We start from the raw sequence: 8,856 nt of genomic DNA on the forward strand, positions 1-8,856 counted from the left end.
GGCGAAGCAGCTGCCTCAGGGGCTGAGGTGCAGTGCCGAAGGAGGCTATGACTCTCAAGGGAGACAGTCACCTATATCTGTCAGATGATTGGCCCTGAGATTTCCCCTAACTGTGTGGGTGGACATCCCATGCCAGCGGCTCTGAAGCTCACAGTTGCCCTCCACTTCTATGCCTCTAGCTCCTTTCAGGGCTCGGTGGGTGATCTTTGCAGTGTCTCCCAATCAGCTGTCCACACTTGTGTCAAGCAGGTTACAGACGCTCTGTTCAGACGGGTATTGACCTTCATCCATTTCTGCTGCAACCAGGCAATTCAGGCACAACGAGCCAGAGGCTTCGTGGCCATTGCTGGCTTCCCCCGTGTCCAGGGTGCTATAGACTGTACACATGTGGCCATCAAGGCACCAGCAGGTGAGCCTGGTGTCTTCATCAACAGGAAGGGCTTCTACTCCATGAACGTGCAGATATTGTTTGATCACAGGATGCAGAATTTACAAGTCAGTGCAAGGTACCCAGGCGGCTCCCACGATGCCAACATCCTCAGATACTCCCAGGTGCAGGGCATGGCTAGATGGTTGGCTGCTGGTTGACAAGGGCTATCCCCTGCAAAGGTGGCTCATGACCTCTCTCCGCCATCCAAGAACAGAAGCTGAGCAGCGGTACAATAGGAGCTAGGGCACCACAAGGGCTGTGGTGGAGAGGGCCATAGCTCTTCGCAAGATGCGCTTCCGTTGCCAGGACCAGTCAGGAGGCGCACTCCAGTACCCCCCAGATCGCGTCTCTCTGACAGTGGTAGCATGCTGCGCTCTGCACAATCTTACGCTGGAAAGGGGGGATGGAATTGATGATGAAGACCTTGACTCTCTGGATAAGGCTGCACATGATGAATCCAGCAGTGGCTCAGAGGTGAGGAGGCACAGGGCAATGATGAGGGGCAGCACGCCGACCCGCTATTACATCAAGGAGGCAGGGACACCCGGGAAAATTTAATCCAACGATCCTTCAGCTAGCTCCACGCTCATGGATCAGCAGGACCAGCATTGCCTGGCGCTGCCACACATGCCACTTAGGTGCTACATCTTCCACCTTATCAGCTGCAACTAAGGGCTTAGTACAGAAACATCAATGTCCACTCGAACACTCATGATAGTTCTGTGAAAAAGACAAATGTAGCATAAAGGAAACACTCTCAGCCATGGTCAGAAAAGTACACTTTATTCTGTCCAACATATAACAGAAACGTCTCTATTGCAAACATAAGTATATTTTTCCCTAATCTAACGCCAACACAAAAAAAGCACCAGTGGCGCAGAGTGGCATTTATTTAAGTTGAGTGTCGAGGTTCACAGCTGAGGTGCTAAGGACCTTTTGGACAGAGTAATGTGGGGCGCACTGGCTGAAAGGGTGGTGCAGATCCCAAACCCCATAAGATGCAATAAATCTTTGGCTGTGCAGCAGCAATGCCATGACACATTAGGCCATGGGGATAGTAATCACAAATGGGATAAGGTGACTTGGGAAGGTGGTGGAGATGCGATTCCTCAAGGGGACGAGGGACCTTTGTGTTTGACCCACATGTCAGAGTGTCTCTGTGAATGAGCATTGTTGCAGCATTAATGATTGCAGCAGCCATCAGTGGTTTGGATGGTGGGCAGACAGAGTGAATGGGATTGTAGACCTCAAATACCTGCCTGCTGGACCCCAGCCTCACCACCACCTGCTGCCCTGGCTGCCTGCCTCCTCCCCAGCTCCATGGCCTGCTCCTCAAAGGTCGTGAGGCGCTGGAGGAGGGCGTGCCCACCTCCAGTCCTCTGGTGCTCCCACTGGTTGTGTTCAGTTTTTGCCTGAACAGAGAAGAGGATTTATTGGGGCTGATCGCTCATGTACTCTGCACGCACACACCGCACCCCAACCACAGTGGCCCATCTGAGGCCTCCAGTGGCTCCTGTCCACACTACTGGTGATCAGTCCCCAGAAGATAGTATGGCTGGTCCCAACCCCCTCCCCAAGGAGGCGCAACTAGGTGCGGCGCCAAGGCCAGCAGATGGCACTTGGCCATGGCACCTTGAGGCTCCCCTTCCACCATCTCATCACCATCAATGTGACGTGTTGGAGTTCTGAGTATGTGTCTAGCGGCCTCCCCTGCAGGTTGCCCCCAGACTACTCAAATGCGACAAACACCAACATATGCTGTGGGGAGAACCCATCTTCTCCTCAACCAATAAGGCTGATGTAAGCATGGTCAGTACCTGTTTGCCCACCCAGCTTGTGTCAATGCAGTAACGACAGCAAGACATGTTGGGGAGCTCAAAGGCTAAGGCTATCTTCTGGGTCAAATGGCCAAGGCCAACATGGTACTCACCCTTCCAGAGCGCAGCAAATCATTGAATCTCTTGCGGCACTGAGTGCCTGTATGCCACACATCATCATGGGCGCTTACAGCATCATCAACCTCCTCCCACGCCTGCTTGGTGACATGGGGGGGCCTTCCTCCTCCCATCATCCAGATACATTATATCCCGACGGCTGGACACCTCTTGCAGCAGGACAGCAAGGCATGCATTGGAGAAGCGAGGGGCACACTGGCCCCCGCTGGCTTCTCCTGCAGCCTGCCCCCCTCCTCCTGCTCATGCTCCTGTCCTGTGACAGCTGCCTCTCTCTCTCCCTAAGTGGCCATGGTGCACTGCCTCAAGCAGGCTGCCTGGCCACTCTTTATACAGACTGCCGGCTCCCCATTGGAACCGGCAGTCTGAGGCCGCCTGCCCCCGCGACTATTTTCCCATTCTCCAGGGAGTCGCTAACCCGCTGGGGTGGGCCTTAATTGGCCCGCCCGCGGAAAATAATGGCGCAGCCCGTTTCGGCGGTGGCAATCAGCTGCCCGTCCGTCGCCGAGTCGGTCGGGCCCACCCACCTGTCAAGGGCAAAATTCTGCCCTTTATGTTCCATCCAGTTTCAGTACCAGCACAATAAGCGAACTCCAGTTACTGCAACTAGACTCAATTATATCATTTTGAAGCATGAAATCAATTCCTTTTTGTACTTATAGATTAAATCTGACAAAGTTATCCTAAGGATGTTGCCTTATTGAAGATGAAACCTGTACAGAGACATCATGTATAGCGAAATCTGTTTTTCCCAATTCATTCCCACAAATAGGTTTGTGTGACTGCAATAGCTTTTCCAAATCACTTTGACACTTGCTTGGAAGGTAACTCAATATTTCATTTAAATTTTCAAGCACCCCCTCATTATCCAATTTGATTAGAGGAAAATCAATTTCAGAGACCTGCACTTCTACATTTCTCATCATCCACCATCACTAATACCTCTTCCCTGTCAAAGTATTTTTTAAGCATATTTACATGACATACCCTCTGCCTCTTATATCTGGAATATTTATTAAATAATTTACTTCACTCAATTTATTTTCAATCCTGTAAGGCCCACTACTTCTTGCATTTAATGAATCACCTAGTACTGGTAACAAAACTAATACTTTCCAGAAACAAAACTGCAAGCTTTCACTTTCTTATCTGCCTTCACTTTCATCATTTGCTGTGATATCTTTAAATGTTCCCTAGCCAACTCACATGCTCTATTCAATCTTTCCCTGAAACTTGATATATAATCCAAGAGAATAGTTTTTGAATTTTGACCCACCAATTTCTCATGAATTAATTTCAGTGGTCCCCTTACCTCATGACCATAAACTAGTTCAAAAGGGCTAAAAGCAGTTGATACATTAGTAGTGTCTCTAATTACAAGTAAAAAAAATGGAATTCCTCTACCCTAATCCTGTGGATAATCCTGACAGTACACTTTCATCATAGTTTATAAAGTTTGATGCCATCTTTCCAAAGCTCCTTGTGACTCCAGGTGATAAGCTGCTTCCTTAAACTGTTTTATCCCCAAACTGCTCATTACTTTCTTAAACAGCTTTGACATGAAATTTGACCCCTGATCTGATTGTATTTCCTTAGGTAAACAATGTCTTGTAAAAATTTTTATTAACTCCTCCACAATCTTCTTAGTTGTCATATTTCTTATCGCTTCAGAAAACCTGGTAGACACATCCATTATTGGTAAGTACTGATTTCCACCTTTAGTCTTGGGAGGGGGTCATACACAATCAATCATGACTCTAGTAAAAGGCTCTTGAAATGCTGGTATTAGGATGAAAGACGCCAGCTTAATCACTGCTTGTGGTTTCCCTGTTACTTGACATCTGTGACAGGTTCTATGGAATTTGACTACATCCCTACGCAATCCCAGCCAAAAAAAGATCCTCTGTATCTTTTCCTGTGTTTTCCTAATTCCAAAATGTCCCCCCATTGGAATTTCATGAGCAATTCTCAGAATCTCATCAATTTAAAATAATTTCCAATAAAATTATATACATTAATATCTTCATAACAAACATGCAATGATGAACTAGCTCTGGCAATTGGTTTTAGGTCTTGTAGACTATGACAATGTTGCAGCCTCTCCCGGGAAGCACAGCCTCGTTATGTGCAGTTCCTCGGAGGTGCAGGTATGTTGTCCTGAGAGTATTAAGTCTGATTGAAGGGTAAGGATTCTGTGAGCATGTCTTCTTCTTGTTGCAATTCTCTTTTCTCCTTCCTCCTCCTGCTGCCCCTCTTACCAGATTGAGATTGACAATGGTTCCTATGGAGAAATAAATGCAATACATGCATTAAGAGTTTAGGATGTGGAACAGTATCTACAATCGCTCCAAAATCATTCACGGAGAATAATCACCACTATTTAATGCAAAGAAAACTTTTTACAGCTTTACTTGAGAGAACCTGGTGATCCCTTCAATATCAATGGAAGTGGCCATCTCCTAACTTAAATGGAGTGATTGTTGTATGGGTAATCTGGCAACCATTTTGTGCACAACAAGATCTGGCCAGAAGTTATAGTTCATGTTGGAACAAACAATATCTTCAGATCCTATTCCAAAAGTTAGGCCACAGATTAAGAAACGGCCTGCAATGATCATCTGTGCAATGTGGCACCGGCCACAAACTATTCAGCACTGGAACAGTCAAATTAGGTAGGTAAAGGAAGGGTTCAAACTCTTGTGGCATTGGGATCAGTTCTGGAGTAGCAGTGGTACTCAGAGTAACAATAGGGAAGCCAACAACTGAACGGAGCTGTGCCCAATAGAGAAGAGTCAGAGATTAATTATGGCACAGAAGGAGGCCATTCAGCTCATCAAGTCCATGCTGGCTCTTTAGGGAACAATCCAATCAGCCTCATTCCCCTGGCCTATCCCCATGTCCCTATAAGTTTATTTTCCTCAAGTGCCTATCCAATTTGCTTTTGACATTATTCTTTATCTCCTGTTTCCTCCATCCTCGTAAGGCAGTGAGTTGCAGGTCACATCCCCCATGCATCTTTTGCCCAAGACCTTAAATCAGTGTCCCTTGTCCTTGTTCCATCAGCTAAAGGGAACAGCTTTTCTTGCCTACCTTACATAAACCTGTCATGATCTCTTTTGGTTTAAATACAACCTTAGCTTCTCCATTTGACATTGTAGCTAAACTCACTCATCTCTGGAACAATCTGGTAAACTTCCTCTGCACCCTCTCAAGGACCCTCACATCTTTCCTAAATTACCGTAACCAGAACTGGATGCAATATTCTAATTGCAGCAAACCAGAGTTTTATACAGGTTCAGCATAGCTTGCCTGCTCTATGAAGCCCAAGATCCCATATACTTTGTTAATTGTTCTCTTGATGGCCTGGATTTTCACCCAGTCAGGATGACTTGGGAGCCTTTTAAAAATGGTGGGCAGGTCCCGATTCATGGACTCCAGACCCCATTCTAAGGCTATCACCAGACCCTATTAAGGGTGTGGACTGGTTCGGGTTGTGAGCCCACACCCTGCAGCCCAACCTGGCCAGCTCCATTGCAGAGATAGGTATGTTCTACACCTTCACAATTTTCATGGAGCCAGGCCAGCTTTTTAAAGAGTTGTGGTGCACGGCTCCTCAGGTGTTGTGAACCATAGCCTGCATGAGGGAACCTTTTGAAAGGTAAGTTCAAAAAGTCCTCCTCATACCCCTTATCCAAGGTATGCCCCCAAACAAGCCCCATGGTCCCTCATATCTGCTTTGCCCCTCCACCTACCCTCATGCCCCCTTTGCCAAGCTGTGGCACTTTCATGCCCATTGACCTACTATACACTGTATAGGACCAAGGAACCCTATAGTGACAATAGGATGTGTGTAAAAAGTAATTCATAACTTTCCACAAAGTTTTTTAAAAACTCCTTTTAATATAGGGCAATAAAAATGTCAATCACCCAGACCCTTTAAAGTATCAATAGCAGAAACCTAAGCATGTGAAACACTTAACCTTGTGTAAGTAAACATTGTGCAATTGATAGCAGAAATTGGAGAGCCAGAGCTGTCAATCAAGTAATGTTTTCCCTGGGGCTCAGGTGTTTCAACAGACTAATGGATTTCTGGACTCTCAGCCTAGCCTCATTATGTACTACAGCAGATTTTTTCGGTTCTCTTTTATGTTATCTGCCATTCTATTCTCATATTCTCTCTTTCCCTGTCTTATTTTTCTCTTCATTTCTCCTTTCAAGTTATTGTATTTGACCTGGTTCTCGTTTGACAAATTCATCTTAAATGCATTATAGACCCTTTATTTTTTTCTTCATATTGTCTACCTCCTTCAACATCCAAGGAGCTGGGGCCTTGATTCCCCTACCTTTCAGCCTTGTTGGAATGCACCTAGCCTGTACCTGACACATCACTTCCTTACAGATCATCCAACGTTTAGTTACAGATTTTCCTGTTGGTCTTTGGTTCTATTTTACCCTGGCTAGATCCCTTCTCATCCCATTGAAATTAGCCCTCTTCCAATTTAGACATTCTACTTTAGATTGTTCTTTGCTCTTCTCCCTGGTTATTCAACACCTTATAATACAATGATCACTCTTACCCAAGTCTTTCCCCACCTCATTCCCCAGCACCAGATCTAGCAAACTCCCTCCTTCCTAGGTGGACTGAGAACATATTGCTCCTATAGAATACCACTACCCCCACCCACCCCACCACACCCACCAGCACAATTTTCCCACCCGGGTCATCCTCTCTTTCCAACAATACAATGTCTTCCCTCATCAATACTGCCACCCCACCTACTTTTCTTTCTTCCCCATCACTTCTGAACACTTTGTTTCCTTGAATATTAAGCACCTAGACTTCACCACTTTTAACAAAAACAGAAAATGCTGGAAAAACTCATCAGGTCTAGCAGCATCTGTGGAGACAGAAACAGAAGTTAATGTTTTGAGTCCTATGAACCTTTGAAGAAGTATTTCCAATATTTTCTGGTTTTGTTTCAGATTTCCAGCATCCGTAGTATTTTGCTTTCACCACTTTTAAGCTAATTTCCACTATTGCCACTAAATCACTTCCCACATGGCTATTGTGCTTGCAGCTCACCAACCTAATTCACAGCATTTTCTGTTCACATACATGCATTGTTAGCCTATCTTTGTATTGTTGGTTGTCCTTCTTAGTCTGCTCCTATCCAATATAGTACCACTTCCTTCTCTAATATGACCCAACACAATCACTCCTTTATGCACCCTATTCCTCTTTTCTACTTTTATATGTGGGTTCCCATCTCCCTACCAATTCAGTTTAAACCTTCCACAATCATACTAGTAAACTTTGCCGCACATTGGCCCCAGTCCTGTTGAATAGGTGCCTCCTTCCACAGAATTGATCTCAATTTCCCTCAAATCTGAAGCCCTCGCTCCTGCACCACATTTCTAAATCATGCACTGAGTATCCTTACCTTCATATTTCTACTCTTGCTAGTGTGTCCAACTTTTTAACTTCCTCCCTAGCTCCTGAAAATCTAAAGAAAGACCTCCATACTTACTCTCCCTATGTGGCAATACGTACCACAACTTCTGGCTCGCTCCCTTCTCCCTGCAGAATATTTTGCACTCTCTGTGGTATCCTTTACCCACGGACCAGGGAAGCGACACACAACACAGGACTCACAATGAAAGTTACAGAAACACCTGCCTGCCTGTCTGTATGCAACAACTTGTATTTATGTAGCACCATTACTATAATACGTCCCAAGGTGCTTCACAGGAGCATCATAAAGTGGCATTTGTCACTGAGTTTCGTAAAGGAGACATTAGGGCCGATGGCCAAAAGCTTGATCAAAGAGGTAGGTTTTAGGAAACAGTCTTAAAAGAAGGAAAGAGGTAGAAAAGCTTAGGGAGAGAATTGCAGAGCTCAAGGGCCTAGGCAGCTGGATGCAAGGTGGAGTGATTAAAATCAGGTTACTCAAGGCCAGAATTCAAGGAGCACAGATACCTTGGAGTGTTGTGTGGCTGAAGGAGATTATAGGAAGGAGCTGAGGTTTTGGAGAGATTTTAAAACAAGCTGAGAATTTTAAAATCAAGGCATTGCTTAACCAGGAACCAATGTAGGTCAATGAGCACAGGGGTGATGGGAGAAGGAGACTGACTTGTTGGCTTTCGGTTCCCAGATGTTGGTAATAATCACACTTTAAGCATGAAAAGATGAGAGCTCATTATGCTTAATATTTGCTATGCTGCCACTTAAAATCGAAGGACCTGGTTCTGTTACATATTCCATGAATCTCTAGAGCAGCTGTAAAAAGTGGCCCCTGAAACACTTCCATCTAACAATTAGTCCCTGACTCTTTACAGATAATACGATCATGTATAACAAAGATGACGTGATTTAGAATGTGGGTAGCTGTTTTGCATGACCTCAAGTCAAGATCATGTGGAAACTGGCTGGGCTGGAGCTTTGGGGAGGGTTTAAATTAACCAGGCTGAGGGGGT

This window comes from Carcharodon carcharias, chromosome 13 (genome assembly GCF_017639515.1).
Source record: "Carcharodon carcharias isolate sCarCar2 chromosome 13, sCarCar2.pri, whole genome shotgun sequence".
Classification (NCBI taxonomy): Eukaryota; Metazoa; Chordata; class Chondrichthyes; order Lamniformes; family Lamnidae; genus Carcharodon; species Carcharodon carcharias.